Below are 22,111 nucleotides of genomic sequence, written 5' to 3'. Positions count from 1 at the left end.
CCACGTAGAATTATTTTGTGTGGCTTATTAAGTATAGATTTATTTGAATTCTTATACATAAAGAAATCAAGTTTGTTGAAGGTGCTCTTTTTTGGTTCTAGTGTGCATTTCTGGCTTTATTATAAAACAATGGGTATCCATTGGTGTGTGGATTTATGTCTTCATATTCAATTCAATTCCATTGATAAACCTGTGTGCTTTTATGCTGACATATTACAGTTTTCATTACTATAGCTCTCCAGGGCAACTTGAAATCAAGAATGCTATTACCCATAGGACTTTAGTTGTTTTAACTATCCTGTTGGGTTTTTTTTTTGGTATGTTTGTGTGTTTGTTTTCTGTTCTTCCACCAAAAGTTGGAAATTGTCCTTTCAAAGTCTGTAACATATTATGTTAGAATTCCAGTATGCATGGTCATTTTTTGCTATATTGATCTTATCAAACAATGAGCATAGGAGATATGTCCATCTTCTGACAACTGTCTTCTTCAATGTCTTTCTTCAAAGACTTAAAGATTTTATCATACAAATCTTTCATTTCTTTGATGAGAGTTACCCAAGACATTTTGTATGATCTGGAGCTATTGTGGAAGATATTTTTTTCTTATTTCTTTCTCAGTGCTTTTGTTATTCTATGTAGGAAGGCTCAGTAGTTTTTTTTTTTTTATCTTGAGTTTTTTAATCTTGCATTCAGTCACTTTGCAGAAGGTGTTTTATTAGCCATAGGAGTTTCCTGATGAAATTTTTAGGGTCACTTATCTATACTATCGCATCATCTACAAACAACAATACTTTGACTTCTTCCTTTCCAATTTGTAGCCTTTGAATTCCAGCAGTAATCTTATCACTCTAGCTACAACTTCAAGTGCAATATTGAATAGATATGGAGAGAGGGGATAGATAGCCTGTTCTTGTTCCTGATTTTAGCAGAATTGCTTTTTGTTTCTCCCCATTTAACTTGATGCTGGGTATATTGGCTTCCTGTAGATTATCTTTATCATATTTAGATGTATCCTTTGCATCCCTAATATCTCCAGTCCATTTATTTATTTATTTATTTATTTATTTATTTATTTATTTATTTACATCCCAGACACTGCTCCTCCTCTCTGCTCCCACCTCTCAAAGTTCTCCCCCACCATCTCCTTTCCCTTCTCCTCTGAGAGGTAGGCTCCCCCCCACCCGACGGGTATCCCTCCGCTCTGGAACATTTTCTGTCAGATTAGGTCCAACCTCTCCCACTGAGGCAAGACAAGGTAGCCATAGAGACTGAGCTGCTTGTCTGCTAAATATGTGTGTAGGGTATGCCTCTTTCCTGCCTATGTATGTTCTTTGGTAGGAAGTCACTGAGAGCTCCCAGAGGTCCAGGTTAGTTGACACTATTGGTCAGCTCTGGGGTCCTTATCCCCTTCTGGGCCTTTAATCCTTCCCCCAACCCTTCCATAAGAGTGCTCGACCTCCCTCCAGTATTTGGTTTTGGGTATCAGCATCCTTTGCAGTCTGCTGCTGAATAGAGGCTCTCAGAAGACAGTCATGCTAGGCTCCTGTCTGCAAGTGTAACAGGGCATCACTAATAATGTCAGGGACTAGTGCTTGTCCATAGGGTGAGTTTCAAATTGGGCTGTTTATTGGTTGGCCATTCCTTCAGTCTCTGCTCTATCTTTGTCCCTGTGTTGCTATTAGACAGGACAAATTTTGGGTCTGAAGTTTTGTGGGTGGGTTGGTGTCCTTATTGCTCCACTGGGGGTCCTGCCTGGCTAAAGGAGGTAATCTCTTCAGGTTCTGTGTTCCTACTGTTAGACATCTTGGCTAAGGTCACCTGCATTGACTTCTGGGAGCATCCCACAGACTCTCTGAGACTTCTTAGAACTTCCCCCATGCCACCCCCAGTCCCTCAACCCTGGCAGCTGCAGATTTCCATTCATTCTCCTGGCCCTCTAGGCCTCTCTTATGTCTCTCCCAACACTAAATCCTTTCCTCCCCATTGTGCTCCCCTCCCCTCTCCCACCCAATTCCCTTCCACCCTCTGCCTTTTAATACTATTTTGTTTCCCCTTCTAAGTGTGATTCAAGTGTCCTTGCTTGAGCTTTCCTTCTTGTTTAACTTCTTAATTTCTTTGGTTCCATAGGGATGCATTATAGGTATCTTGTACTTTATGGCTTATATGAGATTCATTACAAATCTCTCCACTGAATGTATGCCATACATGTCCTTTTGGGTCTAGGTCATACTACTCAGGATGGCATTTTCTACTTTCATCCATTTGACTGCAAAATTCACCATGTCCTTGTTTTTAATAGCTGATTAATATGCTATTATGTAAATTAACCACATTTTCTGTATCTATTCTTTGGTTGAGGGGCATCTGGGTTGTTTCCGGTTTCTGACTGTTAAGGATAAAGCTGCTTTGAACATAGTGTAGCAGGTGTTCTTGTGGGATGGTGGAGCATCTTTTGGGTATATGCACAGGGGGGAATATAGCTGGGTCTTCAAGTAGAACTATTTCCAGGTCTCTTAGAAACTGTCAGATTGGTTTCTAGAAAGGTTGTACAAGTTTGCAATCCTATCAGCAATGGAGGTGTGCCATCCTTTCTCCATATCTTTACAGAATGTGCTGTTACTCGAGATTTTTAATCTTAGCCATTCTGATTGGTGTACAGTGGACTCTCAGAGTCATTTTGATTTGCATTTCCCTGATGAGCAAGGATGGTGAGCCTTTCTTTAAGTGCTCCTCAGCCGTTTGAGATTTCTTTGTTGAGAATTCTGTTTAGCTCTTTATCTCAAACTTTAATTGGGTTATTTGCTTTGTTGGTGTCTAACTTTTTGAGTTCTTCTCAGCTCCTCACAGGGCTTTCTCCACATTGACCACATATTATGCTTAGATATGTCCCTTCATTCCCGAATCTCTCCAGTACTTTTATCATAAAGTGGAATTGGATTTTGTCATAGACCTTTTTTTTCATCTAATGAGATGATCATGTGGTTTTTTTTTAATTGTTGTTGTTGTTGTTCAGTCTATAGATGTGGTGAATTCCACTTGCTGATTTTACTATATTGAACCTTACCTGTATCTCTGGTATGAGGCCTACTTGATCATGATGTATTTTTTTATGTGAACTTGGATTAAGTTTGCAAGTATTTTATTGAGTATATTTGCACCTGTGTTCATAAGGAAAACTGGTCTGTATTTCTCTTACTTTGTTGAGTCTTTATGTGGTTTGAGTATTAGGGTAACTGTGACCTCGTAAAATGACTTGAGCAATGTTTCTTTTGTTTCTATTTTCCTGAATAATGTGAGGAGTATTGGCACTAACTTTTCTTTGACAGTCTGGTAGAATTCTGCTCTAAAACTCTCTCTCCCTGGAGTGTTTTTGGTTAGAAGACTTTTAAAGCTTGATTCTATTTCAAGAAGGGTTATAGGCCTCTTTTGATCTTGATAGGTGGTTCATATTGATCAAATTATCTAGTCTTTTATGTTGTCCAATTTGGTGGAGTACACATTTTTAAAATAATTCTTGTGATTCTCTGGATTTCTACCGTGTCTTTTGTTATGCCCTTACTTTCTGATTGTGTTAATTTGGATATTTTCTCCATGCTTTAAATGTTTTTAAGTGAACCTTTCTGCTAATGACCCTGTAATTTCTTAGAGCATGTGTTTCTTCTAGAGCAGAAGTTTTAGGAATAATAACTCATTTCTACTGTTTCTAGTCTGTTTCTTTGCTTTTCTTTGCAGAAAACGTCAGTTTCTGATACAGTGAAACTTTTGTCCTCATTAGCAGCCATAGAACAGGGAAGTACAGAAGGAAGGACCATTGCTGTTGTGGATCTTTCTCCTTCCCTTGTGACCTCTGACATCCTAGTATCTTAATCCTTGAAAGGCTTTGAAGTTGGTGATATCATTGCTGTCTTGTCTCCCTTGGGGTCTTCTCCTACACTACTTATTCTGCACAGTCATGTGTTTTGCAAATGGCATTCTAAGCTTTTAATCTTCCTATAGTGATTTATATATGTGCCATCAATGTTAATGAATCAGTAACAACTAAGTATGTATCTTTAGCCCAGACCTAATTACCGAAGTCCAAAATATCAGTAGACTTCCTATTGTAAACTGGAATTCTCTTATGCTCGGAAAACCTGACTTTTTCCATATGTATTATATATGATGTGTATACATATACATATATGTGTGTATACATCATATATAATACACATATATTTATATATGTGTGTTTATATACATATGAGTCCATAGGTGATTATATACATTCATCTTTATCTCAATTAAATAAGATTGCTAGAGTTTTGGGCCTTTTAACATAATATGTTACTGATTATTTGGGAATTTATCTATCATTTTCATATGGTTGGTTTAAACACCCTTTCTTGTGTTTCAGCTATGATAGAATGTTTACTTGAGAAAGAAAGTCATAGAAGGCTTCTGTGGTTACTCTACTCCACAAAATGGTATCAACCTATACAGGAAGCCATTGAAGAGAACTCTTAAATTTTGTGATAAGGATACTGAAGTGCAGCTTACCACAATAGATGCCTTCTGACAGAACTGGGAGTGGAGAAGGACTTTAAGGGGCTAGGCATCAGGAGATTAACCATTCTTCAGAGACTATCTACACAATACAAATTGGACTTGTTTTTGACGTTGTTTTTGTCTTTTTTTTGCCAGGGCAGGGGGAGAGGCAAAAATAGTGGAAAGGTGATCCTGGGAGGACTGGGAAGTGGAGATGTGGTCCTGGGAGGACTGGGAAGTGGAGATGTGGTCCTGGGAGGACTGAGAAGTAAAGTTAATTGGGAGAAATCCCCAAATAGTCAATAAAATATTATGCTAAAAGACCCAAAACTCTAGGAAATTTATTTAATTGAGATGAAGATGAGTGTATATAACCTCCTATGGATTCACACATATATACATATACATGATATATGTGTACACACACACACACACACACTCACACATACATATACATCATATAATACATACGAAAAAAGTCAGGTTTTACGGGTTTAAGAAGATTCCATTTTACAATAGGAAGTCTACTGATATTTTGGACTTCGGTAATTAGATCTGGGCTAAAGACACATACTTGGTTGTTACTGGTTCATTAACATTGATGGCACGTATATAAATCACTATAAGAAGATTAAAAGCTTAGAATGCCATTTGCAAAACACATGCCTGTGCAGAATAAGCAGTGTAGGAGAAGACCCAAGGGAGACAAGACAGCAATGATACCACCAACTTCAAAGTTTTTCAAGGATTAAGATACTAGGATGTCAGAGGGCACAAGGGAAGGAGAAAAGTCAAGAATAGTCATGGTCCTTCTGTATTTCCCTGTTCTATGGTTGCTAATGAGGACAAAAGTGTCAATGTATCAGAAACTGAAGTTTTCTGCAAAGAAAAGCAAAAGACCTAGACCAGACACAGCAAAAAAATGAGTCATTATTCCTAAAAGTTTACTCTAGAAGAACTACATGCCCTAGGGAATTACAGGGTCATTAGCAGAAAGGTTCACTTGAAAATATTTAAAACATGGCTCGATTTCCCAGGTATTTTAAAAGAGGTATTATTATTTATTTGTAAAAACTACCCTGTAAATGTTTTAAAATATAGTTAAGTGAAATTACTAATGAAGATCCTAAGATCCAGGGTCAAGTAAACAGTGTTTACCAGATACAAAAGGGCAAATGAGCTAGTGAACTCACAGAGACTGTGACACACGTGTAAGCTTAAGCTAGACAGAATCTCAGCAAGGAGGAGTGGAGTGGGCATGAACCCCCAGCCCTGAATGCTTCTGGGACAGAAAGTCTCTTTTCTTCAATGGAGAGACACTGAATATAACAACCACACTCCATGGCAAACAGTAGTAGTTGGCCAACACAAATCGGGCACAAGTGGTTTGGTGGGGTTTGTTTTGTTTTGTTTTTGCATATTTGTTTTAAGAGAGAGAAAAGTGTATGCTGTTGAGAGGGTAGGTAGGAAGTGTGGGTGTGGAGAGGATCTGGAAGAACTGAGGGAAAGAAAAGAATGTGATCAAACCATATTGAATAAATTATCAAAAAGCCTGTAATCAGCCTCAGTCATAAATCCAGTAATTCTGCTTTGAGGGTAGTGGATCACCCAATTCCTTCAATAAATGCTCTTCTTAGAATTTCTTTTAATACTTTTTAATAAACTACTCTTGGTTATGCAAGGGTGGAATTAAGCAGGTGTGTCTTTGTCAAGACAGCATATGAAAGGCCATGGAATCTTCCCTACAGTGTTAAAAATTCTACACAGCAGTCAGGAATTTTCCCATCATAAAGTTAAAAGGTAGGAGGTTTTAGGGAATTCAAAATGTTAAACTGGCTTACTAGTTCACTCATGGTCTGAATTACGAGTGACAAACATTTTGTAATTATTTCCCTATCTGTTTTGAGATTTTAATACAATTACATCACTTTCTACTTTCCTCTTCTCCCTTGAAACCCTCCTGTATAACATCCTAGCTTCAAGTTCATTAATTGTTGTTAAATACATAGATGTATATGTATATACATACATATTCCTAACTATACAAATACAACCTGCTCATTCTGTATCGTGTTTCATGTATGTATATTTTTAAGGCTAACCATTTGATACTGGATAATTAATTGGTGCGACCTTCCTTAGGGAAGACGATTTCTTCCATTATCAACATTCTTTATTTGCCTGTGATTCTTTGTGTAGGGTTGAGGCCTCATGTGCCTCATACACTTTAGCATGTAAAAGACAAAATATTTTAAGTTTGTTGGATGAGGGATTGATGAATGAGATAGTTTTCGTCTCAAAATGAGAACTGCCTGAAGAAATCAAGCACACAACACAGTTGAAAGTCAAACCTTTGAGGAGATCACCAAACTTTTGAGGAGATCACCGAAGAGGTCAGTGAATGCTAAAGCTAGTTATGATTGGCATGGTGAGCCTTTCCACGTTGGACTTCAAAAAAGCAACAGCTACAGTTTCACCTGAACTGACTTAAAATTCAGATAAGTGGGAGAAAACAGTTTTATCTATAAATCACCTCTATTAGACAGTTGTTAAAAGAGGGCAAATGTGTTTTCTCCAAAGATGAGTCCTCAGACTGCTTAGCCAATCCCAAGAGAGCAATCCTAAAACTATAAGAAGCACCAAATTATCTCAGTGGGTTGAAAATATAAACACACACATGCACACACACACACACACACACACACACACACACACATACACACACACACACACACACACAAAATCAGCCATTATAGTTAAAGAATAAGAGACCACAAATCTGATAAGGAGTGGAAAGGATGCTGCCTATGGTGAGATGATTTCACTGGGACAGCATCCTAATGAACTCTTAGCCCAAGATGTTTATATGGATGCTTGTACCATTCTCTATCTGGAGGCATTGCATCTATGCAGTCCCTGTGGACTGAATGCTCTCATATATGTTATGATTAAAAGATGCTCCACGTCTTTCTATACATTATTCAATTAATGAACAGTTTTGTATTGAAAGCAACAAGTCACAACAAATGACATGAATATTTCTTCTATATGTGGGAGAGAAAATACAGTTTAAAGCATACCCTGTGAGTCATTAACTTTGGGGGAAAAGCAAGGTTAACTTTTCCAGCATTTGAAAATTACTTGGCACTTATAAAGTGATTCTCAGTGTTGAAGTTTATGCACCCAGTCAAAATTAAAACTTGGTTAAGCCGTTTGTTGGCCACCAACTTAAAGACTTCAGGGTATTTCTTTGGAAACTCCGATGGGAACTAATAGTTTTGGAGAATTGCCTCTGAAAGCGTGACCTTCTCCTCCTCCTCCTCCTCCTCCTCCTCCTCTTCCTCCTCCTCCTCCTCCTCCTCCCCCTCTTCCTCCACCACTTCTTCTTCCACCACCACCTCTTCCTCCTCCTCCACCTCTTCCTCCTCTTCCACCTCTTCCTTCTCCTCCACCTCTTCTTCTTCCTCCTCCACCTCCTCCTCCTCCTTCTCCACCTCTTCCTCCTCCTTCACCTCTTCCTCCTCTTCCTCTGCCTCATTTATTTCTGTAGCCTCAGAAAACTCTACAATTCACTGATTATGTTTCACTAAGTTACTTTCAGAACTACATATATTTTCAGAAATATTAAAGAGCACATACTATTGCTACATTTGAAAAAAGTCAAAAAAAGTCAAAAAATAAATAAAATAAAAAAAAGAAAAAAAAAAAGTCAACTTGAATAATGACTCATAGAACATAATAAAACATAGCATTGTGCCAAACAACCATAGAACAATTTTTACCACAAGCACACTAAATTTAGGTTAATAATTCATAAAAATAAATGAAAGGAAAACCATTATTTATGGTTTCAGGCTTTTAAACATTACATAATGGGATATAGGTTAACTACACTTCTGAGCATTTACTCTTATGTCAAAGAGAATATTCTATTGAAAATTAAAATTTGTTGATAATTTGTGAAGAGTGTACATGTTAATGGCTACTCATGTTAGTTGCTGAAATGCCCATCAACTACCAAGTGCAATAATATCATTAATTCACAGATAAATATGCTAAACCTTACACAAGAAAAAATTTTCCATTACAGAACAAACTTGACCAGGAAATGTAAATCATAAATCTTTGGACAGGTCATCCAGACAAAAACTAAACAGAGAATAGTGGGACTAACAGACATTATAAACAAAATGGACCTAACAGATATTTGTACTACATTCTACCCCAATGCAAAAGAACCTGAGCACCTCAGAACTTTCCCCTAAGTTAACCACACATTTGGACACAAAGCAAGTCTCAACAGATACAAGAAGATTGAAATAACCTCCTGTATACTATACAACAACCTAGGAATAAAGCTGGATAGCAACAAAAATAGAAAGGTTACAAACTCATGGAAACTGAACAACTATCTACTGAATGAAAAGTGGGTCAAGACAGAAATAAATTAAAGACATCCTAGAACTCAATGAATATGAATAAATAATATATCTAAACATAGAAGAAAACACCATGGAAGCAGTACTAAGAGGGAAGCTCATAGCACTAAGTGACTATATAAAAAAATTGGAGCGATTTCATTCTAGTAAGTTAGCAGCACACTTTAGAGCTCTAGAACAACAACAACAAAAATGATCACACCCAAGAGGAGTAGATGGCAGGAAAACCATCAAACAGGGGGCTGAAATCAATAAAATCAAAGCAAAGAGAACAATACAAAGAATCAGTGAGACAAAAAGTTGGTTCTTTGAGAAAATTAAGAAGATAGAGAAACCAAACTAACTAAAATATACAAACAGGATATCCAAACTAACAAAATTTAAAAGGTAAACTGGGACATAACAAAAGACACAGAGGAAATCCAGAGACTCATAAGGACACATGTAATTTTCAAAATTGGAAACTCTAAAAGAATAGGCAAAATTCTCAACAAGTATCACTTATCAAAGTTAAATCAAGATCAGAATTTATCTATCACCCCTAGTGAAATAGAAATATAAGCAGATATTAAGTCTTCCAGAGAGAGAGAGAGAAATTTCCAGGGCCAGATGGTTTTAGAGCAGAATTTAAGGAAGATTTAATATCATTATCTTGCAAATAATTTCACAAAATAGAAACAGAGGGAACATTGCCTAATTCATTTTATGTGACCACAGTTATTCTGATGCACAAACCACATAAACACTCTACAAAGAAAATGAATTACAGACACAGACCAATTCCCTTTATGAACATAGTTGCAAATATGCTCAATAAAATACTTGAAAATTGAATAAAAAAACATATAAAAAAACCAGATCATGCATCATGATCAAGTAGGCCTCATCCCAGAAAGGCAAGAGTGTTTTAATACATGAAGACACGTAAATATAATTTACCATATAAACAAACTGGAATTTTAAAAAACATTACCATCTCGTTTGATGCAGAAAATATCTTTGACAAAACTCAATGCCCCTTCATGATAAAAGTTCCGGAGATATTTGAGATACAAGGGACATATCCAAACATAATAAAAGCAATGTTCTGCAAGCATATAGCCAACATTAATTAAATGGAGAAAAACTCAAAGCACTTTCACTAAAATCAGGAACAGGAAAAGGCTGTCAGCTCTTTCCATTCAATATAGAACTTGAAGCAGTAGTGAGAGCAATAAGAAAACTGAAGAAGATCAAGGGATAAAAAATGGTAAGAAAGAAGTCAAAGTATTATTATTTCCAAGTAACATGATAAAAAGGGATAAGTGGCTCTAAAATTCCATCGGGGAGCTCCTATAGCTGATAAACATTTTCACCTGTATGCAAATGATAAATGGGCTGAGAAAAAAATCAGGGAAACAATACCCTTCGCAATAGCCTCAAATAATATAAAATATCTTGTAACCAAGCACTTGAAAGACTTGTATGATAAAAACTTCAAGTCTTTGAAGAAAGAAACTGGAGAAAATATTAGATGGAAAGACTTTCCATGCTTATCACTTTGTAGATTAGCATAGGAAAAAAATGACCATCCTACCAAAAACATTCTAAAGATTAGCACAAGCAATATAAAAATTCCAACACAATTCTTTGCAGAACTCCAAAGGACAATTCTCAATTTTATATGAAAAAAAAAACAAGATAGCTAAAATAATCCAATACAAAAAAGGAAATCACCATCCCTGATTTGAAGCTGTAGTTCAGAGCTGTAGTAATAAAAACCATATGGTATTAATATAAATACATGCAGGTTGCTCAATGGAATTATATTGTAAGTGGAGGCATAAATCTACACACCTATGGACCTGTAATTTTGATAAAGATGCCAGAGATATGACATAGAATACAAAGTATCTTCAGCAAATGGTACTGGTCAAATTGGATGGCTACATGTTGAAGAACACAAATTGATACATATTTATCACCCCACACAAAACCCAAGTCCAAGTGGACCAAAGACCTCAACATAAAACCAGAGACATTGAATCTGGTAGAAGAGAGAGTGGGAAATGACATTGAACACATTGGCACAGGAGAAACCTTTCTGAAAAAAAAAAAACACTGATATATCACTCCTGTGCAAATACCCAAAAGATGCTCCATCCTACCACAATGTCACTTGTTCAAACATGTTCACTGTGGCTTTATTCATAATAGAAATTGGAAACAAATATGTACCTCAACAGAAGAATGGATGAAGAAAATATGGTACATTTACATAATGGAGTATTACTCAGCTGTTTAAAAAATGACCTCATGAAGTTTGTATTGAACTAGGAAAAATCATCCTGAGTGAGGTCATTCTGACCCAGAAAGACAAATATGACAAGTATTCACTCATAAGTGGATGTTGACTGTTAAGGAAATGATAACCAAACTACTACCTATAGATGTAAAGAGGTTAGGTAAAGAGTACAGGTCCAGGAAAAGATTCGTGGATATTCTTGGGAAGGCAAAATATAATAGATTTTTATGGGTGTACAGAGTGTGGTAATGGGTGTTTATGATAGCTAGAGAGATTAAGTGTGGTGGTTATTAAAATACATACATACATACATACATACATACATACATAGTTCAAAAAGAAAGACTGTTATTTGATCAAAATTTGAACTGGCTCACTCCACAACACAAAAAAATTTAAAACGTATTAAATATGAACAATGGAGAATGCAGAAGACAATAAAAATATTTTTAAAATATAAAAAGCTATGAAGAAACATAAATGATGACAAACATGGACATTTATAACTTACCCAGGAGATAATTCAGGAATTTAGAGAAAATAGAGTAGAATTCCTAAGCAAGTACGATGAAAGCAAATTTTATAAATATGAAATATTTAATGTGGCATAATATAACAATTGTAACAAGAATATTTACTGCTTGAGGTAATATATACTATTTATATTTGGTAAAATATTGTATAACCTTTAAGATTATACCATGTCTTTAAGTATTATTTTTATAAGTGAGTGAATTTTGATTTCATGTAATCTTGTTTGACAATTCTTGGGACTATTTTCTGAACAATTGGAGTCTTTTGTGGGGAGCGGGTGTGGCGGCAGTCCCAAAGGCGCCAGGGACTGCAGCTAAGTCGTATGACTTGCACCTGACTTCCTCATATAAGACACAAACATCTTGAGTGCTGTGCAGGTGTACCAGGATACAGGTGAATCCAATTTGGTGGAGATTTGCCCCTGCTGCCCTGATTAGCTGAAGCTGCGTGCCTGGTGAGGTGGCGTGGCCTGCTGTGCGTGGATGGGAACTGAGAGTATATAAGAGTGAGAGGCCCGGGTTAGAGGGAGGATTATTATTCGAGAGAGGATTGTTATTATTGGGAAATATAAACGAGGGAGAGATATAAACAAGGGAGATATAAACAGGGGAGATATATAAACAAGGGAGATATATAGAGAAAGAAGAAATAGGACTGAATAAACGTGTGCAGAAGGATCCTGCTGTGGCGTCGTTCTTGCTGGAGAGTTGGGGGCGCGCTCGACAAGTGGTGCCGAAACCCGGGACAAGAAACATCTTCAGGCACAAGCGAAGACCCCCTGCTACAGGGAGGATTCAGAACTGCATCACGGGGAAGGAGTGGTTAATAAAAGTTCCTGTAAAACAGACTGTTGAGAAGGATCCGGCGTGGATTCAGAACTCTTCAGCTGGGGAACGGTACTGATGAAGAGAAAGAAGAAAGATGAAGACTGAATAAACTGCTGTTAGAAGGACTGGTGGTCACGTCCGAGTTCAGAACTTTCAGCAGTCAGTGGTTGCCGGCAGGGTAAGTTCATGGTGAGTGAAACTTGCGACCCCAGGAGTTTGGGAAGGACCTCGGATAAAATAGAGGTGAGCATAAAGTTGCCAGGAAGTAGGCACAAAGTAACCCAGGAGTTTGGGAAGGACCTCGGATAAAATAGAGGTGAGCATAAAGTTGCCAGGAAGTAGGCACAAAGTAACCCAGGAGTTTGGGAAGGACCTCGGATAAAATAGAGGCAAGTATAAAGTTGCCAGGAAGCAGGCACAAAGTAAAGATAAGGTTCACGGCTTTGGGACAAGTTAAGGTTCACGGTTTGGGGACAAGTTAAGGAACTATGATAAGCTCGGTGTAGTGATCAATAGATCCTCGCTGTGTAGTTATGCTTTTTTCTCCCATTGACCCTTTGTGGGTAGGTCTGATAGTTTTGGTCTTGTTTGTTCTGATATATGGACTCTGTTACTGTTTGAAACTGTGTGTAGAGGCAGTCAAGACAGGTCAGAAAATCCTTACAGAGCAACAAGAAAGTATGTCGGAAGAGGAAAAGGGCTTAAAAAGAAAAAGGAAAAAGAAAGGAGACACAGTGTTATCAGGTGGACAGAAAGGACAGGACAACAGAGCTGAGGCGGAGGAGGAAGGTGAATTAGCTTCTGCTCCCCCTCCCTATGCCTCCTCGGCAGCCATCTATGGGCAGACCTTCTGTCCGGAGGTCTGGAAAGAGGATAGATTCTCCTTGCTGGGATGTCCTATTTTCACTGATCAAGCTGAATTTGCATGGGATAGAGATATGTTGCTTGATCAAGGTCGATTTGCACAACAACAGACAGGATATCCAGTGCAGGTGTTTAAGCAGGTGAATCGGATTGCCATAAGGGCACGGAAATCATTGCCCAACAGAGGGGAAGCTAGTGAAAACTTGACTTTCATATTGACTTCCCAGATGAACACACAGGTGATTGAGGTTATGGTCTCATCACCACGAGGTATTGTGTCCATCTCCACTGGGGATCGACCGGATCAGGTGTTGACGTGGGCGAGAGGGTCTGTTTGTGTGTTTCCACAGGACCAGATGGAACCTCTTTGGGTGCTGGAGAGATTGGTGAGACGCTGCAAGAATGAGGCTCCTGATCCAGTTGCCACTGTGGATGTGGTGGATGGTCCCACAAGCACAAACGATGGAGCTGAGACGGGAGATCCTTTCGGTGTTCCAGAAGCCAATACCAGCTCAACATGACGTTCACATTTTCCCATGCCTTTTTGATCCCTGAATTCCCCTTAGATAGCCCCGCTGGCCATCTATCCCTTGCTTCAGGGAAGATGAGTGGGGATGAGAGCCCTGGGATGTATGCTTGTTATAGTGTGTGTGTTTTTTGTGTTTGGCACATGTCTTAGGTGCAGAGTGTGCGGCCCACACTTTCGCCATGGTAGCGTAGGCTTTTGCTGCAGTGGAGGCGGGACAATCTCCTCAGATTCGGTTTGCCGCTCTAAAAGAAATTATGCTGCGATATGCCGTGGGGTGCGAGGCTAAGCACTGCACAGAGGATAGCTTGCTGTTGGCATCCTGTGGAAGGTATGTCTGATTGCATGAAGGTTCAGTGTCCTAGTTCCCTTCCCCCAGGAAAAATGACACGGGAGCTGGCCAAGACCTCTCTGGGTGATGAGCCTAAGGGATGGTTTTGTGTAGGGCCCCTATGCTTGCACACTGGGGATCAGACCTCTACCTTCACCCATGAGGCTTGCTTGCAGCAATTAAGATCTGGCCATAAGTTAATTAACATCCTGGCCTTTTGATGCACCTGCCGCAAGCAAAACACAATCTCCCCAGGTGTGGCTTGGCATGATTGAGAGGTAGTCAGTGATAAGACTCCCTGGGCATGTCACCAACCTAAGACAGGGATCAAACCAATGCTGTTTGTCTCCCAAGGACGGGTAAGGGACATGGCTGCTGGGGGCTATCTACAGACATTCTCTCTGCCAAAAAAGAAAAAAGGGGGAATTGTGGGGAGCGGGTGTGGCGGCAGTCCCAAAGGCGCCAGGGACTGCAGCTAAGTCGTATGACTTGCACCTGACTTCCTCATATAAGACACAAACATCTTGAGTGCTGTGCAGGTGTACCAGGATACAGGTGAATCCAATTTGGTGGAGATTTGCCCCTGCTGCCCTGATTAGCTGAAGCTGCGTGCCTGGTGAGGTGGCGTGGCCTGCTGTGCGTGGATGGGAACTGAGAGTATATAAGAGTGAGAGGCCCGGGTTAGAGGGAGGATTATTATTCGAGAGAGGATTGTTATTATTGGGAAATATAAACGAGGGAGAGATATAAACAAGGGAGATATAAACAGGGGAGATATATAAACAAGGGAGATATATAGAGAAAGAAGAAATAGGACTGAATAAACGTGTGCAGAAGGATCCTGCTGTGGCGTCGTTCTTGCTGGAGAGTTGGGGGCGCGCTCGACAGTCTTTTTCAAAAATTATTTTTCATACCTACTTGTTAAATGGTTTTGATTGTGTTTTCTTCTATCATTTTCAGAGTTTTAGAACTTACACAAAGTATTTAATCTATTTAATTTAATAAAGAGTTTTAGAACTTACACAAAGTATTTAATCTATTTAATTTAATAAAGTTAGATTATATAAATAAGCTTACTCTTTATCAAGCCCTGTTTACCCATCACTGTTTGTTGAAAAGAGTGTCATCTTAGTTAGGGTCTCCATTTCTCTGACAAAATACTGGAATCAAAAGCTATTTGGGGTATAAAGCGTTGATTTTGCTTTTAGTTCCACATCAAAGTTCATCATTGAAGAAAGCCAGGGCTGGAACTCAAACCAGAAATCTGGAAGCAAGACTGCTACAGAGGCCATGGAGGAATTCTGTTTACTGGCGTTCTCCCAAAGCCTGCTTTCTTTCTTAGCACCCAGAACCAGCAGCGCAGGATTGGCTACATCACCAGTAAGATCAGCTTTCCACATTAGTCAGCAATCAAGAAAATGCACCACAGGTTTGCCCACAGGTCATTCTGGTGGAAGTATTTTCTCAATTGAGGTTCCTTCTTCCAAAACACCCTATCTTGTGTCAAGTAAATATAAAAGTAGCCGGCACAGGTGTCTTTTATCCAATGTGTTCTTTCAAGACTATTGTCCGAGGATAAGAACCTGTGGCTGGTTTTCTATATTTCTGTGTCAGTACAATATTGCTATTGTTAACATGGCTCTTTAGTATAATTTGAGACCAGATACTATGAAAGACCAGGATTTGTGTTTTGTTTTGTAGTTTCATTTTGGTTTGTTTTTCCTATTGAAGATTGCTTTGTTTCTTAGCCTTTTATACATCCATATGAATAGCCAACATAATGAAGAGTCAGTATACATGATGGGAGCAAATATTTGCTAACAATGTATTCAACCAGACATATTGCCTAGAATATCTAAAGAACTACAAAATTAAACATCTGAAATATCATCCAATCATCACATGAGTTATTGGAATTAAATAGACTGTATTCAAGGAAAAAATAGACAGGACCAGGAAATGTGCTTTTAAAAGCATTCAACATTTTTACCTATCAAGTTAAATGAAAACTACATTGAAATTCCATCACACCACAGTCATAATGGCTATCATCAAGAAAACAAGCAATAACTGATTACAAGTGTGTGGAGAAAGAGGAACCTTTGTACAGTTCTGGCAGGACTGTACCCTGGAGCTGTCCCTGTAGAAACTGTTACAGAAACATTCAAAGGACGGAAAAGAACTACCATATCATTAAGATAGAAGTGTAGGGGAATTCCAGGACAGGGAAGCTGGAGTGGGTGGGTTGGTGAGCAGGGGGAGTAGGGATAGAATAGGGGGGTTTCTGAGGGAGAACCAGGAAAGGGGATAACATTTAAGATGTAAATAAAGGAAATATATAATTAAAACAAAAGAAAAAAATACTTAGACTACATATCTACCAACCACCACCCCCAAATAAAATAAATGTAATATTCAGGTATCTCTCTCTCTCTCTTAAAAAAGCAGATATAACTCTTGGAATATACACAAAACCTATTCAATGCTTGCATACAATAGAAATACCTGTACAACCATATTGTTGTGTAACTATTCACAAGTGCCAAGGGACCAACCAACCTAAAGTTCCATCAATAGATTAATGGATTAAAAATACGGTGCACATACATGACCAATTGGGTGTATTCAACTATGAGGAATGAAATTATGACATTGGAAAGAAATGCATGAAGCAAAAAAATCATTCTGTTAAGTTAAATAAGGTAAACTCAGAAAGAGAAAATAACAAATTTTCCCTCATATACAGAGTCTATATTTACATTTATATACCTATACAGACATGTATACACATAAATGTATACTTATACATATATTGCATATGATATGATATCAGGACACTGAGAGCAAGGAAGATTTTTAATAGGAGGGGTGGGTGAAATTAGATGTGGCTATGAAATACATGCTGTATTAAATCATAAGAAGGAGCATTTGGGAAGAGGAAGGGGAGAACAGAGAGGGGACATAAAGAAAGGGGAAGAGGGTGGGAGAAAGAATCATCAGCCAATGTGGATCTAATGGAAAAAATATTTTTATTGGATGTTACTTTTAAACTGCTAAGAACTTTAGTCAAAATATCAAGCTCTCCTTGCTTCTTAATGAATGCCAGTATACTACATTGTTATATGACTTTCTCTCTTGTCCCAAATTGATCAACCTTATTTGACATTCTTCTTTCCTTTTTCTTTCTCTATGTACGTGCATGTATTTAATTATTCATTAAAATTACTCGCTTCGCAGATGAATGTATCAAGCAATACACTGCCCAGAGAATACTTTTGATGAGAAAAATGCACAGAGGTAAAAAGTAAGTTTTGAGATTCTTTTCTTCATTAATTTATTAATTATATGTGTATGTATATTTTGCCTACACATAGGTCTGTGCACACCAAGTGTTCATAAAGGCCAGAAGAGGATCTAGTTCTGATCCCTTGGAACTAGAATCACAGGTGGTTATATGCTACCATGCTTGGATTCAAACCCAGGTCCTCTAGAAAGGCAACTAGTGCTCTTAACTGTTGACCCAACTCTCTAGCCCTGAACTCTGAGATTCTTAATGTTGCTACTTGCTGAAAGAAACAGTGAAGATGTTAAGAATTTGGTTTACTTGAAGGTGCCAAGGTACAATATTAAAAGTCTAGTAAACATCGTTTATTTCTTTTCCTTTTTTATTAGATTTTTCTTAGTTTACATTTCAAATTTTATCCCCTTTCCTCATTTTGCCTCTGGAAACCCCCTATGCCATCCCCCCTCCCACTGATCACTAACTCATCCACTCCTGCTTCCCTGTCCAGGCATTCCCCTGCACTGGGGCATAGAGCCTTCACAAAGCCAAGTGCCTCTCCTTTCACTGATGTCCCACAAGACCATCCTCTGCTACATATGCAGCTGACTCCTTGAGTTCCTCTTTGGTTGGTGGTTTAGTCCCTGGGAGCTCTGGGGGTACTGGTTGGTTCATATTGTTGTTCCCCCTATGGGGCTGCAAACTCCTTTTCTCTAGTCTAGACTCTCCTAGTCTCACAAGAGACAGCTCTATCTGGGTCCTTTCAGCAAAATCTTGCTAGTGTATGCAATGGTGTCAGCATTTGGAAGCTCATTATGGGATGGATCCCCGGATATGGCAGTCTCTAGATGGTCCATCCTTTCGTCACAGCTCCAAACTTTGTCTTTGTAACTCCTTCCATGGGTGTTTTTTCCCCAGTTCTAAGAAGGGGCAAAGTGTCCACACTTTGGTCTTCGTTCTTCTTGAGTTTCATGCGTTTAGCAAATTGTATCTTATATCTTGTGTATCCTAAGTTTCTGGCTAATATCCACTTATCAGTGAGTACATATTGTGTGAGTTCCTTTGTGATTGGGTTACCTCACTCAGGATGATACCCTCCAGGTCCATCCATTTGCCTAGGAATTTCATAAATTCATTCTTTTTAATAGCTGAGTAGTACTCCATTGTGTAAATGTACCACATTTTCTGTATCCATTCCTCTGTTGAAGCGTCCACCATCTATTAAATGCCATTTGGGGATCAAGTCTTTTTGAATATTGATTTCCTTAACTATGAAGACATTAAAGGGTTTTGTTGTTAGTGGTGGTGTTTGTATGTTTGTTTCACTTCTCACTTCTGGAATTAAAAGCAATACCATGGATTTTTCTGTTGCACTGGTAATTGAATAGTGGGATAATGTGGTTATGATATTAATGATGATGACAGTATGTGATGAAAGAAATTCAGCTCATTATCATGAAATGTTTCTCAGTTTTACACCTTCAGGGCCTACTTATATATGTTGTTTGCAATATTTGAATGTAACTATCAACATTTACTGAGGTCTAGTAACAGCCTCTCCATTTACCATCATTCATTATGCCTTTATCCTCACATCATAAATATGTCTGTAACATGTTAATAACAGGTCTTCTGACTTCCTCTCCAAAACAGTAATGGGTTCCCAGTTATTACATGTTTCTCTTTTGCTTGGCATTTGATCAAATATAAACACCTCGTAAAGATTTTCTTAAACGGTTCTATTCAAAAGTAGTCACATATCTTAACTTATTTTTGTCTTGGTACTTATAACATCTGACAGTTTATTATGTGTGTTTTACATTCACATTTATTTCTATGCACGGCATTTCATAGTGTGAGCAGGGAGCTTTGCTTTATGTCCTATTGCATCAACAAAGCCTATTGCAATTTCTGAAACACAAAATACTCATGTTATTAAATCTTGCTCCCTAAAGTGAGGGATTGTTTTATGACCCAGTAAAAATTCTTGGTTAGCAAAAAAAAATTATCAGCTTCCAACAAAATGTTTTTATTTCTAAGTTATAACTATTTATCATCTATTCATAATAATCATCTATTTATGTATACAGCATCACTGCAAGACAGTACATCTTCATTGTTCTGCAGAGATCTGTTCAAATGCATAGACTAACATAATGATTGTTATATATATTTAACAATTATAGGAAATGCATAATAACAGCAGGAATCTTTCTTAAAATGTAATTTTTCTCAGCCTTGCCTAGAGAGGAAAATCTGTTAATAACTTTAAAAATCCATGGAGAAATCATCTCAGGAAGGTCACCTGCTAGTTTTTAGCTTTTCCTTGCTGGCTCCTGACATAAAATTGAAGTAGTTTCCAGGTAATGACCTACTCTGAACAACACTATACATGATTCTCTTTCCTTGGTAATTTTACTCTGTATTGTAAAATAATTTTCTTTTCAGGGTTCATCAGCATCTGGTCTTCAGCTTCATGTCCATCTCTACCAGACCAAACCTGCATAGCATTCACAATCCAATTTAATCTCTCCTGCTACCTCTTTGCAAGTTTTACTTGGCAATGTTAGTCTGATTAATTTCTCAGATAAAAATGCCATCTCCATAAAAACGAGATTATCTAGGCATGAAGGGAAGTCTCTCTAAAGACTAGTGCTGCCGGGTTCCAAGTGATACATCTTTTGCAAATCTGAGCAGTAAATTAGAGGGATAAGACATTTCAAATAGTTTTTAATTTGAAACATCTGTTCCTGAAAAGAAGTTTAACTTTAAAACAGAAGCCATTTATTTGATCATGGATTAGGACCTGAAATATGATTTGCCACTTAAAAGCCAATGTTTATTGATTTTTTTAGCACATGTAAAATTAAGTTAAACATTGTTTGCTTATCCTATCAAAGCTAAAATATAATTAATGGTGTTTACAATGGGATTAACATTTCTAACAACTTTTATTTGTCCAAATTATGTTACTTTAGTGCATAGCCCATTGCTCTAAACTTACCTTCTAAAAGAGTTAATTATTATTGCATATACTGTTTATTTTCAAACTATTAGATTTTACTGTTTGCTGTTAATGATAGGCAAATATTTAACATGATGTTTTCCTTTACAATTATCACCACTCAATAAATGTAAAAATAAAATAAATTTACAGAAATTATATAATCACTGATAACAAATCATATTCACCTGGTGATTTTAAACTTTATGTATAAAGTTGTAAATTATCCTTATTGTGGTTTAACACAGGTAGTCATCGTTCTCACTTCTCTGCTTCTGTCTTGTCATAATGTCAAAGTCAGCATTTTCCTGTCATAAGGTGTATTAGGAAAACAGTTCTTCATTCTACTAACAGAATCACAAAACTTCAGGAGAAAATAACTATCTTAGGTCTCACTATTCTGTGTTAAATGGCTCAGATGGGCTGTACTAGAATATGTTGACTGGAATTCTGTCTCTGGGGATGATCTGAGGTAGAGTGTCCAAGGGAGTCGGTGAACACAAGTGGTATCTACAGGTTGGTGACTGTGTGCTGGGGCTTCCCGATATGCTGTGGGCTTGTTGTTATGTGATCTTGTTTCTCACTTCCTGGGAATCTAGGTCATGAGTTCGAGTAGTGAGTTTTCCTACAGAGAGGAAACACAAGTTGAATATTCTTAAAAGCTAAAATGCTTTAAGTGATATTTCCATTGCTTTTACTGGAAAAAGCTTTAGTAGGACCTAATTAAGAAGAGGCAAAAAGAAACTGCATCTCCTGTTGGTAAACTCAGAGGTTTGACTCTATCTGTAACCTCCAATCATTATTTAATTTCTACTTCTATTTACTTCAAAACTTGGAAAAATTAGAAATAATATGTTAACAGCATTTAGCCAAAAAAATGTGGTCTAGGTTTAAATACATTTATGCAACTATTCTATCATCTATCTATCATATAAATATATCTATCATCTATCTGTCTATCTATCTATATTATCATCATCTGTCTATCTTATTTATATATTTATTGGTTTTAACCTATTTGGAATTCTTGAACTTTCAGATTCAGAACTTTTCTTTACTTTGAAATATTTTTTTAATTTGAAATATTTCTAATAACTTTTCTTCAAATACTTGTAAAAGTTCATTATGGTTTCTCCATGGTTTTTCCATGAGCCTGTGTTATACCCAATTAAGGGTGACAGATTAGTTCCCATTAGAATATATGTAGTGGCTTTCTGTGACTTGTAGTTAGATTAAGGTGGTAATTTGTTAAATGTTTGATAACTTTTCATAATACCCTTCTCCTTATCCCTTGTATATAATGGTGTTTATTATACACCACAGGAAGAAGGAAGATGCTCTCTCTCTCTCTCAACCTCACATCTCATGAGGAATTTCAAATTCAAGTTACAATGACTTCTCAAACATCTCTCTTAACAACTGGAGTATTGAATAGCTGTTTCCTCCAGATAGAAATATACCCTCCTAGAGGGGAGAATAAAGTTATGTGAGATTCGTT

Source organism: Mus musculus, chromosome 10 (assembly GCF_000001635.26).
Source record: "Mus musculus strain C57BL/6J chromosome 10, GRCm38.p6 C57BL/6J".
Classification (NCBI taxonomy): Eukaryota; Metazoa; Chordata; class Mammalia; order Rodentia; family Muridae; genus Mus; species Mus musculus.
The sequence above is the reverse complement of the archived record's forward strand: the minus strand, read 5'-3'. Positions refer to the sequence as shown.